This window comes from Ochlerotatus camptorhynchus, unplaced genomic scaffold (genome assembly GCF_037179485.1).
Source record: "Ochlerotatus camptorhynchus isolate MF236.1 unplaced genomic scaffold, CSIRO-AGI_Acam_v1.1 ptg000140l, whole genome shotgun sequence".
Classification (NCBI taxonomy): domain Eukaryota; kingdom Metazoa; phylum Arthropoda; class Insecta; order Diptera; family Culicidae; genus Ochlerotatus; species Ochlerotatus camptorhynchus.
Genome location: NW_027040630.1, coordinates 226,846 through 243,578, shown reverse-complemented (window position 1 = coordinate 243,578; position 16,733 = coordinate 226,846). Strand labels below are relative to the sequence as shown.

At 40.1% G+C, this 16,733-nt stretch overlaps 1 pseudogene; it reads left to right on the top strand.

Annotated features, from left to right (window-relative positions):
* Positions 1 to 224: 224 nt before the first annotated feature.
* LOC135700658 (uncharacterized) lies at positions 225 to 7,950 on the top strand (annotated as a pseudogene).
* Positions 7,951 to 16,733: the final 8,783 nt, after the last annotated feature.

Sequence of the window (16,733 nt, the reverse complement as noted above, 5' to 3'; positions counted from 1 at the left end):
GAAAAACATCCGTCACAAGTACTACCTGCTACGGGTTGGTAATTAATTTTGTCCACCCCGTTTTTTTGCGCGTGGAGACAGACAGAATCTACGCTACATTTTCCAAGCATTCTTGAAACAGTAGTGTGTGACATTAACCACAAACCGAATTGTGGGACAGCAAGAAAAACAGAACGGACAAAGGAACCCGAAAAACGAACCTCAAAACTTTTACTTGGGAAAAAATGCGGATGAAGCTGCGTCCACCGGAAGGTTTGTCGTTGTGGTGGCATTTGGAAAGGACTTCGAGAAATGGTTTCCATTTTTCATGATGTCCCGTTAGTTTTTCTCCTGTAGTTGTTTCGTTCAGAAAGGACACTAATCCAACCAGCAAGCGACCAGCAATGAGTGAAAATAATTGCTACACTCAGCTCTGGGCCGGCTGGCGTATTTTTCCCATAACAGTTTTTATTTGATATAATAGTCAACTCTTCACAACTCGTCAGGTCGGTATCGAACTAAAGAACCATAATACTGAGGCAAATTTAAATATGAATATCATAAAATTGCCTAACCTCGTAGAATGATAACACTGTGCAAATGATAGCCAAGGAGGATGTTAAAAGGTTTTTGTATGGCGGCTACTCTGAAAAACGTGATGTAGAGGAAGCCCCGAAGTGATTTTCGAAAAAAAGGCGATTTTTCATAGTCATAGCAGAACAAATATTTCTTAAGCAATAAAATGTAGTGTAACCCAACCCTTTAACAATGTTTACACATTTATTGGGGTCCAATGTAAGATGCACAATTTTTTCAAGATTTTTTTTCAATTCTCAGAAATTACGATTTTTATGTGCATAACGTCATTTAATCATCATTTAATTATAGTATTAAGATAAGACCTATCATCACGCTTAAATACATTGTCAAGCGAGGAAGGTGTTTCGTCTCCAGAGCAAACGATCTGAATCTATTTGGAACTGAGTGGATCGAGCTCTTTGGACTATGGGACGCGTCGTTTAACGCGGTGTGCAACCAAGATTCCATGAAGTCATATCCAAAGTAGGTAGATTTGGAGAACCATTTCAAGGAGAAGTACAACAACGTATTTATCGAATATCTATGGACTCTGTATCAAGAAAAAGGTGTCGTTCACGCTCAAACCTGGTGTCAAGTCGATTTTTCGTCAAAAGCGACCAGTACCGTATGCTTCGGCCGAAAAAAATTAAGTTGTATTGGGCCGTCTATAAAGCCTAGGGGTCATCTCAACGGTTTCTTATTCGGTGGTGACCGATAATTGATTGGAGGGGCTTATGGCTAATCAAGATATTAGCGATCAATTACGAAATGTGCATTTTTTAGCGTTACCAACAGTGTCCAAGTGACAGGGCATATCAGCCATCATGGCGGCCATTGCGGACGCTTCAAGGAATCACCTGAAGAAAGCCCTACCTTCATATCTGATTGAACTTTAGGAACCAAATGTAATAGAATATGTATTCGCATTTTTATGAGGTCCTGAATTTAACCAAGTTTTACTAAGTATGAAATCCAAAATATGAACACAGGACCGAAATCAAAGGTTGCTTTTTTTTTTGTTTTCCGTACTGAGTACCAATGCTACCGACGCCAGAGAGGCAGCTCCCACACCTGGACCCATCAACTCATGAACCAACGACTTTACTTCGCGAGATCAGAGATTGTATGCCTCACAAGATCCTTGGGATTGAACCCAGGCCTTTTTTAGTGAGAGGCAATCATGCTTACCAATACACCAGTGGTGCCACTAACGAAAGGTTACTTGTTCTGTATTTCAAATCAATATCAAGAAAAATGCACATGAATGTCACTAAACAGCTTAACGTAGTCTACGTCAACCATGCGGTCGTGTCTTGTACACAACCCCACACTTTACTCATTAGAGCCTAAAAAATCAAATTTGAGAGAGAAAATAATCTCTCATGAGCTCAATCTCTCAACATGCCATGTATTTTGATGACACATGATTTGTGATTCCCCTTTCACAGACTTCAAAATAGACTACCTGACATTGCAAAAAACCTGTGGGATCTTTAAATGTGTATTCAGATTACATGTTTTACATATTCTGCACAAAAGGTACTTTCTGACCCACCCCATTCATAAAACATGCTGAAAATCCTGTCAGGGGCGGGGCTTAGAAAGTATTTTGTGTGCAGAATATGCATTTTTTTGTAAAATATGAAAAAAATGAGGTTCTTGTAATATTAATCTAAATGCTTATATAGAGGTACCAGACATGTTTTACACTGCAGTATCCTCTGTGAACAATAAACGCAAAACAAATTATGTGTAACTTCAGATAGATTTAATGGAAAATGAGAATGAATTGCAATTTCTCCCAAGGCCGAATCCAGTGAAATCTTTGGGAAAGTTCGGAAAAGAGAGAGTTGTAGCTACATCCGACTTTGAACGAAAGACCAGCGATCGGAATAATCTCTGCCATTGCCGATCTAGTTCGAAGAAGTTCACGGGAAAATCGAACTTTCGTTAAGTTAGGCCGAGGTCACCTTCCTTAATCTTTCAGTTGTGCTGCACTTTTGTCTGAACCAGTTAAAGCAGCGTGGTTTTACTTTTACACTTAAATTCTAATTTCTCCCCGTTTAAAAAAAATGTATTTGTGTTTGTTTGGTTAACATGTATGAATTATAAAATGACACTGATGCGACTTTTCAGCTTTAGTACATTTGAAATTTTAATGATTATTTACAGTTCCTAGTCCTACTAGGCATGAGTATGACCACTTTGGTGGGATTGGTTCGTTTTGAATTCGAAAAAGGAGACTACTTATAACTACTATTTACAACTACAACTAACCTACAACTACTATATACACCCAACCTACTATGTACAAATTGCTTTTCAAAGCATGTTCTGATGAGTTGCATTTCTGCACAAACCTAATTTTAATGTCATCAATTTTGAAATCTAATTTAGAAACGTTTACCGATGGAGATCGGAAATTCTTGTGTCAAAGGGACGATCAAGAACCATCCTCAGCACCCTATTCTGAGCGACCTGGATTTTGTTCCTTTGAGTCTTTGCACATGATCCCCACACCTGCATAGAAGATCGCAGGTGCTATAATTTGTATGGAGACAGCCAGTTTGTTCACCCTTGAGAGGCGGGATCAGCGGATACAGACACCTAACGAAGGCGGAACACTTGACTACAGTTTTCTCTACATGCGAACGGAAGAGGAGCTTTTCATCGAACAACATCCCGAGATAGGCTACTTCTGCAGACCACTCAACCCTTGTGCCATCCATGATTACAGTACAAGATGGAGCCGGTTTCAGTTTGGGCGATTGTCGATGGAGGAACAAGATTGTTTGTGTTTTGGAGGCATTGATTTTGATTTTCCACGTGGTGGCATAATCAGCAAAGGCGTTAAGGCATTTTTGAAGTTTGTTCGTTATTTCTCGAGGCATCCTTCCTTTGACGGCTATTGCGGTATCATCTGCGAACAGGAAAAACACGCAACCGTCACCGAGGGGAGGAATGTCGGAAGTGTAAATGCTGTATAGCAAGGGGTCCAGCAGACTGCCTTGCGGGACTCCTGCTGGGATGGAAAACGTGTCTGAAAGACAACCATTCAACGATACCTTAAACGACCTTTGCTGGAGGTAGTTACGGGTGACTTTAACCAGATGTGAAGGAAAGTTGAAGCGACAAAGCTTGTACACAAGTCCGTCATGCCAAACATTGTCAAACGCTTTCTCAACGTCTAACAATGCCATGGCTGTAGACTTGGATACAGCCTTGTTACTTCGGATGTTAATCATCACCCGTACTAGCTGGTGATTTGTGGAGTGCCCCTTCCTGAATCCAAACTGTTCCGGAAGGAGAATGTTGTGTTCCTCGACAAACTTGAGCAAACGATTGAGAATAAGTTTCTCGAACAATTTGCTCAGCACTGAAAGGAGGCTGATTGGCCTGTAGCTTGAAGGCAATGTTGGATGCTTTCCGGGTTTGCAGATAGGTATGATTTTCGCTGTCTTCCAAATACTTGGAACGTAGTGCAGTTCCAAGCATCTGTTGAAGACAGCAGCCAGCAGAGAGTGAACCTTCATGCTGAGATGTTTCAATTGAATATTCCGTCGAACCCAGGGGCCTTCATGTTTTTGGTGCATTTCAGCGCTGAGTCCACTGCGATTCTATCCTCTGGACGGATAGCACAAGGGAAGGAATAAATGTTGAGTACGCATTGCTCAACCTGTTCTTCGTGCGGGCTTTGGATGTTGGAGCCAAGCGAGTGTGATTTGGCATTATGCTCACCAATCGTATTTGCTTTCTCCTGACGGGTGGTTAAGAGCCGGTCGTCAACATTTTCATCTTTGAGTGGTGGAATTGGTTTGGGATGAGTTTTCAAGACCTTGGCTACCTTCCAGAATAGTCTGGAGCGGTCGTCCAGATTTAGATTCCAGAACGAGCCGCCCCCGAAACTTTCGTTCCGGAGTGAGACCATTCTGGAAGCAATCTTCTTGGTCAGATCGGCCATTTCACGTTTCCTCGCTAGAGCTCCGGTTCTTTGGAACTGCGTCTACGAACATTTCTCAGGCGAATCAAGAGTTGGGTGTGGGAATCAATAGCAATAAACTTGCCCTTCACAGGAACTCATCGGACGCACGCCTTGTCAGTCACGGTTATGGCTTGGTGGAGTCCCTCGGTCGATATCCTTCACGGTGTCAAGCGGCAGGTTGTCGATGATGTGTATGGCTACCAGGGCTCTACAATTTCGAAGCTCTAAAATGAACTCGTGTTTTGTTTCTCTCATACATACGTGTTCGACGCTTCATTTCTATAACGCCTAGCTAGACTATCAGCAAGAAACGAAAATAAAAAAGAAGGACGCTTGGAAGGAAAGGCTGGCTGTGGAACTTCTCGTCGTTGCTTTGCTCATCGCTTTCAATGTAAATAACGTCGATTTTCTAGTTAAACGAACTTCATTATGGCTTTCAATCCCCTTTCACGAACACTCTATCACCGCTCTTTCAATTTGTTTAAAATGCGTTATGTCCCGTTTTCGATCATTTTTTTTAGATAGATATATGGATGGAAGATAAATTAGAAATATGACGTGTAATCTTCAAGTGTTTTGACGTGAGAAATGCTTTAAATGTGTTATTTCATTTTCCGTCATATACGTCATGAAACCTCTGTTGATGTGTTTCATGAAAGAGAAAACTATCAAAGTCGAGCGCTCTTTCGCTCATCCATTTCGACGAAGCTTGAAAGGAAGACCAATGGAGCGACGGGAGAAAGAGAGACAAGCGATTGAATATTTGTTTGTGCACGCCGACTGAGGTTCTAGAATGCTGCGAAGCTGTTCGACTTTAACAGAAAAAGAAAGCCAGCAGTCTCTTCGTCGCATCGATTTGGTCGATTGAAGCTGATATTGTGACGCCCTGATGTCTACCACGCGTTCCAACTGGGCCTAGTTTACGCGGTGGTAGTCCTTGCGCAGGCTTGGAGCAGGTGCCACGTTGTAGCCCTGTTCAGCCACTACCGGTTGGTGGTCGGAGCTGCGTTCGTTCAAGGCTACCGGTTTGGAAAAGCTGGTATTTCACAGGAACAGGTCTAGCGTCGATAGGTTTCCCGCCGGTGAAATTAATGTTGGCTAATTTGAAAACCAAATGGAGTACATCCCATGCTGCGAGTGATCGAAAGCTATTTATGAAATGCGTTAAAAATATGTTTTTTTTTTTTTGTAAAACGACAACAATAGCAATTAACGCAAACGTTTTAAGACATGACAATCAGTTTTACTATAAAATCAATTAAATGTTGAAATTGAACACTTACTTCATTTAAGTAAGTCTAAGATCGCAAAATTTTTAATGTATTGAAGTTTCGAACTAGCAAAATTGTGGTAACTTTTAAGAAGTTCTATTTATCTCAGAAAAACTAGATCTAGAGATCTTTGGGGAATTCCAAAGATCTTAAGAGGAGTTCGCCGAAACTTGAGCCCAGACTATTGGAATGGTTTAAAAATCTACAGGCGTGAGTTTAGACACATTCAGAGTAAATCCATGATGTGCTGAAAAGAAATTGAGAACCCTTAAGATGTTCCAAGAGATTCAGTAAATATACTTTCATAAAATTTATGAAAACTTCTGAAATATTTCAGGAACTTCACAGAAATCCAGAGAATTCCAGGGAAGTCTAAAGGTATTCACGAGAGTTCCATTTATTTTAAAGTAGAACCGATATCTCTATTAGAATTGAGACCTTTTGGGATGCTCCGAGAACATCAAGACAGATCAGTGAATTAAAAGAAAGGTAAAAAAAATTACAGAAACCTTAAAGAAGTTTCAAGAAATTTTTTGGGATCTTCCGGAAAGTTCGATTTGCTAAGAGAAAATTTCTAGAACGCAATAAAAATTATGTGAACATCAGGAAAATGTGAGAGTATTTCATTCGTGTTATATCAAGGAAATGTCTTGATCTGAAAATATTCAAAAATTTAGCTAAGTTGATTAGAGAACATCAACAATGTTCCATGCATTAAAAAAAATGCGAGAACTTTTTTAAAGAAGGGGAAACAGCCCTATTGTTGCGGTACGTTAGCAGCGTTAGAAGCATATTGTTGTGTATGGAGACCTCCATACACAACAACAGGCTTCTAACGCTGCTAACGTACCGCAACAATAGGGCTCAGTATTAGCTTGACCACGGTTCAGTACAGTCGCTGTTTTTAATTCGCTTGTGTTCAATTAAATACCCCCGGTGTGCAATTTGTTCACCTAACGCAGTGGCTTAAATTTACCAGATGAATAATTCTAGTAAACCTCTGGTGGAGGTGGTGGAAAGATTTTAGTTATGGAAAGGGGAGAGGAGGACAAATCCTTCCACGGATTCTCTCCGATTCTCGTCGATAAAACAATTAAAGCTTACTGCGGGGAAGTAGCAAGCGCAAAAAAAAAACGAAAGACGGGAAAATTCTCGTCCACGTTAAAAGTGAAAGCCAGGCCAGAAACCTGGCTAAAATCGAAAAGCTGGCTCAAGGAATTTTCACCAAACTGTACGAGCACAAAACTCTTAACTCGTGCAAAGTAGTGGTTTTTTGCCAGGCCATAAAGCTTTACAGTGACCAAGACTTACTCGAAGACCTATCGAATAACTGAAGTTTGGCAGATTATGAATGGACGCGATGAGAACAAAACTCCCACTGGAATTTTTGTCCTCACTGTCAAGGGTACGGTTCCACCTAAAGAAGTAAAAATTGGGTACATTCTGTTGGAAACAAGACCGTGGTATTCGAACCCTTTGAGGTGGTTCGTGTGCTATAAGTTCGGGCATATCGGAAAACACTGTAACAGTGAAAAAAAAAAGTGTAACAAATGCGGTGAGGCATTCCATGAAATCTGGGAAAATGCAGAAAAATGTGTTAGCTGTGGTGATTCTCATGGAGCATTCTTCAAAGGGTGCCCAGCATTCAAGAAAGAAGCAGCTATCACCAAAGTGAAAGTGGACAGAAATATTAACTTTTCAGATTCCATTAAAAGTGCGTTAACCCAACAATTTGATGAGAAGATCAAACAATTAAATGAAGAAAAGAAATCCTACGCGGAAGCACTAAGGTTAGATCTGCAGAAACAGTTCGAACAAAAATAAAATAAGCTCATGGAAATGCAAAGCCAGTTTGAACAGGCAGTTAATGCCCACAGAGAAGAAAAACAAAAAAGAAAAACGGCAGAAAAGGGGCTCGCAATTCTCAAAGAGAATTATTCCAAACTGGAGAACACACTGAAACTCTACGGATACAAACCATCAGGAAAACACACCAGGAGCCAAGGCAATCCCATCGAATCTCCCCCAAGAAAAAAGAAAGGTAACGATAAGATGAAAAAATGTGAAACGGTTGAGTACGTTAACTCAGAATCGGATGTCAGCTCTCAAGAGGGTGGCGATGATGAGATGCAACCCTAAGCCCAATAATCGTCATCAAAACAACTAGAATGGATCCAACAGCAAGCCGAAAATCAACCAAAATTATTCAATGGAATTGTAATGGCGTCAGAAAACAAGACGCAGAATTACGGATATTGATTAATGAGTACCAGCCATCTCTAATCAGTCTACAAGAAACAAGAACAAACAGGTCAAACGAACACTCAATTCCTGGTTGCGATACCTTATTCTGCCACCATCCTTCAGGACAAGGTGGAGTTGCTATTGCAATCAAACATGGAATAAAATACTCAAAAATTCAACTTAACACAAGTCTTGAAGCAATAGCTATAAAAATTAACCTACCTCGAAAAATGACTCTCTGCAGCAATATCTGTCACCAAATCAGATAGTTAACAAAAAAGAACTTGACAACATAATTAACCTTATCCCCAAGTCATTTATTATAACGGGAGACTTCAACGCTCACCATAGTCTATGGGGATCGAATAGAGATGATTGCAGAGGAAAAATGATCGCCGAAATAATACAGGAACAAGAGCTTATGCTACTGAATGACGGCAGCCCAACTTTCATACATTCGGCAAACGCATCGACATTGACCTTACTCTATGCTCAGCTGAAATTGCTAACAGAATTAACTGGTCAATCCACGAGGACCAACACGGTAGTGACCACTTTCCAATTCTAATTGGTACCACCATATCTTCCAAAAGATCAAGACCAGCCTGGTGGAAAATGCACGAAGCAAACTGGAACATATTTGAAGCTAAGCTTGAAGAATCAATCAAATCACATCAATCATACACAATAGAAGAACTAACAGACGCAATTAAATCTGCAGCTTCATCAGCAATACCAAAAACATCTACTAAAGTCCCCCAAAAAACCGTTCCATGGTGGAACCAAAGAGCTCCTCTTTACATGAAATACTAGGAGACGATGAAAATTCCATAGAAAAAACAATCAAGTTCTTGAAGGATAGCAAAATCCATACGCTAATATAAACAACCACAATCAACATCGAACCTATGCTGATTCAACAGAAAAAGAACGCAACAAAATTCACCACCAAAGAGACCTGTCAGCAAAATGCAATACTTATAAAGCCGACAAATGGCAATCAAGCAAGAGTCATATTCAAATCATCCACGGTTCAACTACAGTACAACCATACATCCAGCATTCATACAATGGGAAACGCAGACAGCAAAGATACCACCCAAAACGGTGACCAGGACGTCACCATAATCGAGAATCAAGAAGTCCACACGGGATACCTAGAAGACCACAACTGGAAGCTCTCACTTATCCTCGTCATAGTGTCAATCCAGCTAATCATCGGTAGCATAAAAAAAAGCATGAAGCATGATTGACCGCCCACGGTTGCTGCTCTGTTATTACCAGATCAGCTGCAATTACACAGAGAACCAACAGATGATGTTTGGGACTAACATTAATCCTCAATGTGTAAGAACTGGTGATCTAATATTTTAGCATTACCAGCGCCAGCCGTGTCCGAATGCAGGTCAACTAGGGAATGGGAAGGAATGTGTTGACGTGGTACTCGCTGTGAAGGAAACCGAGAAATCCTCTGCGCTTCCACGAGAAATCACTGGGATGTTGGATGTGGGGAAAGGTTGCACATGCACACGCAGGGATCGTTTTTGGTAGAGCGATTATAATACACAAACACACACACACACGCGCGCGCACTCAAATTTCTATTTTTAGATCAGGACCCACACTGTGGTAAGTGATGCGATCAGTGTTCAAGAAAAATTTGTTTTCATTAAAATCTAGTGGGTATAGAATAAGGCAAAGTGAAAAATTGCAAGGAAGGGGACGGGCCTGGGATTGAACTCCCGACCTTCTGCTCAGTAAGCAGAAACGGTAACCACTGAGCTACCGAGCCTCGTCACAATCCAGCTAATCATCGGTATCATCAACATACTAAGGAAACAATGGAAGAAAGCAGCACTCAAAGCTGCCAAATCTGTAGCAGTCCTCAACGTTTAATTTGTAACCGTGCGGGAAAACTTCCTGAGATAATTGTAAACACGGTGGCTTAAGCGCCACTCCCACGAAGAGAGACCACCGGTCGTGTTAAACTTGCCCGACACTTTGAGACTAAATCTCAGAGGACTCCCGTACGGTACGATTCTCGAAGTCCCTCAACGAATCAGCCCCGAATTTTCGCTAACGCCTGAGATCAAATGAACACTTTTATCCGCACTTCCTTTTATCACGAAAAACCTGCAACCCCGAAAGGATCCAAAATGCTAAGCTCTATCATAAACACAACGAATCGGGTTAAAAATAAATATGTGTGAATAGAGAGAGATTTTACGAATGGAAAACACAGTGACGTATGAAACCAGCTAAGAGACGCAACGGTATGAAGGAAAACTATAGACTTTACAACAAAAAACAACCAATTCAAACTATATTCACGTATTTGATAATTACATTCGTGTTGTGTTGGACAAACCCGATAACAACGGAAAAACTAAATTCATGGCCATGAAAACAAGAATACGGACATACCTGCGCAGGATTTAGGTTCCGTGAGCTGCGATGCGATACGATGCGATGCAACGGCGACGGATGGATCGGTGATGGCGATGGATGGAGCGATAATGGCGGCCGGAGACCTTACCAAGGTCCTAGCGATGGCGACTGTCGACCTTCCGATGACCTGTGATGATGGCGGCGGTCTCGGAATGGCGCCGATCTAGCTGCGGAAATGGCGTGCAGCGACGAAAAGTGACCCGTGTGCGGTATGGCCGAAATTAGAGGTGCGGAGGTAGTGGCGGCTGGACGAAAGGCTTCCGATTTTCTTTCTAGAGAGCTGAGCATCGACGGAGTCGAGCTTTTCCCGGGAGATTCGCTCCGCGGAAGAGAGAGACCAACGTACCGTCACACGGCTTCGCGTACTGTGTTTCCGCTTTGACCGCCCGAGATGGAATGAAATCTTCTCCTCTTTGGTTGAAATCCGAACCGAGGTACGCGATTGGCTTCGTACTCCTACGGTCCGAGCTCTCGAATGTCACGGTCCCCGGGGTTGTAACGGGATGGAGACCTTACCGACGGCTTTTGGCGACCGTCGGGAAACAATTCGCTAAGCAGAAATTTAGCGTCTTCACTCTCCTCCGTTTGACTACCTACGAGAGGCGGGCCTTCGCTGTGCACACGGGTCTGATCCGTCCTTCCCGGACGAAAAATGTGGCTTTGATGACGCCACGAAGCCAAAGTTCCGGCGATGATGACTGCCGAACTCGTCAAAAATCCAGCCCGTACAAAAAAAGCCCGTTGAACGAGCTGTCCAACGCGAAAAACACGAAATTACAAAAATGCTAATGTTTAAATTTTTTACAAATTACCTTTTTGTACGATAAAACACTAAAATCGCAGATGTCTGCGACGCAACTACTTTGAACAGTACAATTAACCTAAACGTACAAAAAAACCACACGTTAGATCACTGAGCTGGCTCAATTAACTCCTTTTAAACTAATCACCTTAGAGTACGTAGATTACTTTCACAGAGTCCACTTTACGAACTTAAAAACCGCGTCACACACATCTGCTTTCCAGCCGATTCGTTAGCGAAATGGACGAGATTAGAAGTTTTGTTCCCCAAGAAACCACAGGTTTTCTTCAAGATAAAAGGATCGGATATGGCGCGAAAACATATGTCGATTAGCCATCTTATTTATGTGTTCATTTGAATCCTATCTCTTTCGCGTATCCTCCTCTTTAGCCATCTTATTTATTGTTCCATAAAAAACGCTAGCTTGCTATAAAACCTTACAAATGTATATACAAAGCTAAATGTAAAACATAGCTTAGACACAAACCAGCTTCTTCGCACAAGATTACAACCTATATGACAACACACGTTACCTAATATTTACAACTTATACAACTCATCCCTAATATTTACAAATTCCATTCTTTTCCACAATCTTTACCGCCAACTCAATTGAAAACAAACGCACAACGTTACAAATTAAGGAAGACCCGACCAGATCCAAGAAGGCAACCGGAAATAGGTTAAGAAGTGATAAATTCAAATACTAATTTTTACTGTAATTTATCAAAAACGACCCGAATGACGAAATGGTTAAACGGTCGCTAATAAAGAACAACAACAATAGGGCTGTTTCCCCTACCGATATTTTCAAGAAATTCATGAGAACTTCTAAGAAATTTAGATATTTTTGATTGTTTCATTATATCCAGTGAAGTTCCGAGTACTTCGAGTACGATTAGATTACATCAGAAAAAATACCATTAACTAAAGGAAATTTGCAGTGACTTACAATGAGTTCTGTGGAATTATGGGATATTCCTAAAACTATAGAAGATTTTATTATTACAGAAATTAAGGTAAGCATAGAAAACTTCAGGGATGTCCAGGCTTTCCAGGGAAAGTTAGTGATTTATGGCAAAGTTTCGTGAGTGTTCATAAACTTTATTAACTTTAAGGAAAATTGTAGAACTTACAGGCAATTCAATCAATTCCAGTAAAATGGTGGGTTCGTTTGAAAAAATACTAAGATATTCAGAGCAGTCTAGATAATTTAAAGGAAATTTTGAAATATTTCGGGAGGTTTTAAAAACGTCAGGAAACTCTAGACTAATGAAGAAGTTACGAAACGATGGAACTAAAAGTTCCTGAAATTTCAGAATAACTTCGAAAACTTCACAGAAGTACAGAGATCTTCAGAAACATTTCGACAACTTCATCAAAGTCTATGGATGTTAAAGGAAGATCCAAGAGCTTCAGGAACTTTTATGGACATTTTGCTAGCATTGCAACTAAGTTTGGCAAAGCTTCAAAAACAAGGGGAATTTCAGGAGAGTTCAGTTCCATTAGAATCACTAATTAAGCGGGAATGTTCCCAGATTTTCAGATAACTTTAGAGAAAATTATTGAGGTTTTCACATAAGTCCAGAAGTTGACGGAAACATAAACATTTTAAGAACAGTTCAATCAAGTTCAGGGTAGTACAACAAGCTTCACGAGAACTGCAAACACTTTAGAGAAGTTTCAAAACTTCAAAAAAGATATAGACCTGTGCGCCGCCGCGCCACGCCGCTGCCGCCGACGATTTTCATACGCCGCCGCCGCCGATGAAATTGAGCCGGCGCGCCGCCGCAGTAAAATCTTTCACGCCGCCGAATAAATTTATGTCACGCCGATGAAAAATCCGTAGCACCTTTTCGGTAAAATGCATTTTGATTGCATTGATATTAGAACTTGTGTGTGGTGCAGTTTTTTGACGTTTGTTCGCACTTTCTCGATCTAGCACACAGGAATGAATCATTTGGATTGGATTTACATAAAGGTGAATAAGAGACTTTTATCAACAACAAGTTGATATTGAGCTTTTTTAAATCTCTCACAGGTCCAAGTTGTGCGGGATTCTACGTATATCCAAAATATATCTTCAAATACATAAACAAAAAGTTATATGACTACAATGCGTGTAAATTAAAATATATATCAGAGTAATACAAGCATATCATTTATCGCTATCCACATATTAATAACGTGTAATGCTCAATAAATGAAAGAATTCTTAGGGCCCATTAAAATGTTACGTAATGCAACAGATTGCTTTTTAATACTATGTAGGGGTAGATAACGTACTTTTCTTATACTTAATACAAAGGTTGTAACAAGCACTTGACATACTTTTCATGCACGGCCAATGAGAACGACTCAATATTGAGTAATAGTTTCTCATATTTGAGATCAGGTTACTCAAATTCGCTAAAACGTAGGTCACTCCTAGGGTCACTCATAGAATGAGTCAATTTTCCGACGCTTTTCCGAGCAAAAGTTCTTGAATATGAGGAAAACTGATTGTGGTTTTAGTATGTTTACTAGTACACTTCTAAGTTGTGTACAATTTTCTTAATTTTTCCCCATTTTCGATTTTTTTATTTTAATTCCAATTTTGATTCCATTTGTTCAGTTACGTTACTGATTTGAAAAAAAAAAACTGATCATGAGACCTTAGTGATCAATTTATTAGATAATATAAATAACAACGATGAATTAGTAAAATTGAAGCGCTGGAGAAAATATTCAAAGCAGGCTGTTTCGAATCTTGTTGGGAGGAGCGCGGATTTTCCATTCGCGGCCAGTAATTTAGATGAATAAAGAACTGTTCTTAATAACGCTTTGAAAACGTGTACCAATCAACTACTTGAGCAAAAGTTAGTTTCTTTGAAAAACTCGAACAGCTGGTACAATTTGGATCTTTTGCGTCTTAAACGGAAAAGGGACAAATGGTACAAAAAGTTTTGTAGATGAAATAATGACACTCATTGGAATAGGTACACAATTGCGAGTAATAAGTATTCACAATCGATAAAGAAAACCCGTTGTGAATATGTTCAAAGGAAGATTGATCAGCATCAAAACAACAGCAAAGAGTTATGGAAACTTTTTAAATCTTTATTAAAACCTAGTAATTGCAAACTGCGGTCCATAACTTTTAATGGCACATTAGAACAGTCAGAACAAGTAATGGCAGCTAAGTTTAATGATTATTTCGTAGACAGTGTTTCATTGATTAATCAATCTATTGAATTGGTCGATGAACCTGACGAAATAAAACAGCCAGTTAATTAAAGTTGTAGATTTGAAGTTTTCCAATCAATTACATTAGATGAACTTAGAGTGATTTATTTATCATTAGGAAAATCGGCTGGAGTAGACAATGTTGCTGCTAGAGTTATTCAAGATTGCTTCCATGTCATTGGAAGGAAACTAAGGTTCCTATCCAAAAAGTAGCTAGTACGATTAAAGCCGAAGAGTTTCGTCCCATCAACATGTTTTTTTTTTCCTCTGTTCGGGACATAACACCACTGCGACCAGTAATTTGATCTATTGTAGTATATCCCGTGTCCTTAGTTTAGTGCATGTCGTATTACTCCATCACTATTGAGAAATGATGAAGTATTCGGTTTTGATTCAGTTGTCATTCCGCTATTTATACCCTTCGGAGTTGGAACATCCTCCAAAGGCGCGCCCCTTTGTCAGTCAAAATTGGATTCCTTAACAACAAAAACAAGCTATGACACCGATAATGACCATGCATCAGAACCCTAGTCTTAACCACTTCAAACTAGGGAACAACGATTAGAAGACTAACTAACTCATTTTTTCCTTGTTTCAAGATCATCATCGGTCCAGGCAACCCGAGGACTTATCACTATCAACAAGGCATGAAAAGTGACAACGACTAAGATGTGTTCCTTTGATTACTGAAAAATCCTGTTCCCCTAGTTTGAAGAAGTGAGGACTAGGAATCGGTGGTAGATCTTACATCCCGTAACGTACCACGAAAAGGTGATCTACCCACGTTACGGGGCCAACATGTTGCACACATTAGAGAAAATTTTAGAACTTGTTGTTAAAGGCCAGTCGTTGGAGTATTTAAATAGTAACAGTTTGTTGATACCAGAAAAATCGGGATATCGGGAAGGTCATTCTTGTCAAACCGCGTTGAATTTGGTATTAGCGAAGTGGAAAAATAACTTGGAGTGTAAAGATACGATTGTCGCTGTATTTTTTTTTTGATCTTAAACGCGCTTTTGAAACAATTTAAACACAGCAAAAAATAAAGTTTGATATTTCATCTAAGAGGATGCACTACAATCATGTCGAAATTCTCATGCAATTTTTACTGTCACAAAAATAACCCAATGTAGTTAAAGCAGCGTAATGTCAGTTCATGTACTGTATTTATGATAATTTTGTCCTTTTTGGCAAGTTATATTACACCATATTTTTAGAACTATTGAAGTGCACCTACTTTGATGTTATATCAACATTATTTTTTTGCTGTGTAGGCTCTTATTGTTAAGATCAATCACGCGCTTTGGAATAACGAGTGCTGCATATAAATGGTTTAAAAGCTTTTGGTCTGACATAACTCAACGGACTGTTTTTTAATGATTCTGTTTGCAGTCCCGGCCTAGGGGAATAACCTTGGAGTGCCCAAGGGAAGTGTATTAGGGCCCCTGTTATTTATCTATATATATATAAATGAATTTCTGTCTGTCTGTCTGTCTGTCTGATTCTTATAGACTCGGAAACTACTGAACCGATCGGCGTGAAAATTTGTATGCATGGGTTTTTGGGGCCGGGGAAGGTTCTTATGATGGTTTGAGACCCCTCCCTCTCTGCAAGGGGGGGCTCCCATACAAATGAAACATAAATTTCTGCAAAACTCGAGAAGTAATCAAGCAAATGGAACCAAATTAGGCATGTGGGGGCGAGTGTCGGGGTATAAGGAGATAATCATAGGAGGCAGCCCCTTAGATAATAGGGGGGGGGGGGGCTACGTACAATATAGCATGCTTTTTTTTTAAATCGGCGCATAAACTCAAGAAGCTAATATTGAATCCCGACCAAGACCGGGCACACTCAGCTAGTTATATATATATTAATGACTTGCGATGTGTTTTGAGATTTTGCGACATTAATCTTATTGCAGATACTGTGTTGTTCATTGCAGCTAAGGATTTAGATGATGCCGTTTTACACTTGTATGAAGAATTGCATTGTCTAAGTAAACACTTAGTTTTTTTTTCTACCGAGCTCGGCTGTGCAAATCTCGGCAAAAAAAGTTTTACTGAGATCTCAGCAAACATTACATTTGTTTGCTGAGATTCAGCTAAGCATTATCCGAGACTCAGCAATCAAATGTCATTTTTGCTGAGATCTCAGTGAAACTTTTTTTTTGCTGAGATTTGCACAGCCGAGCTCGGTAGAAACA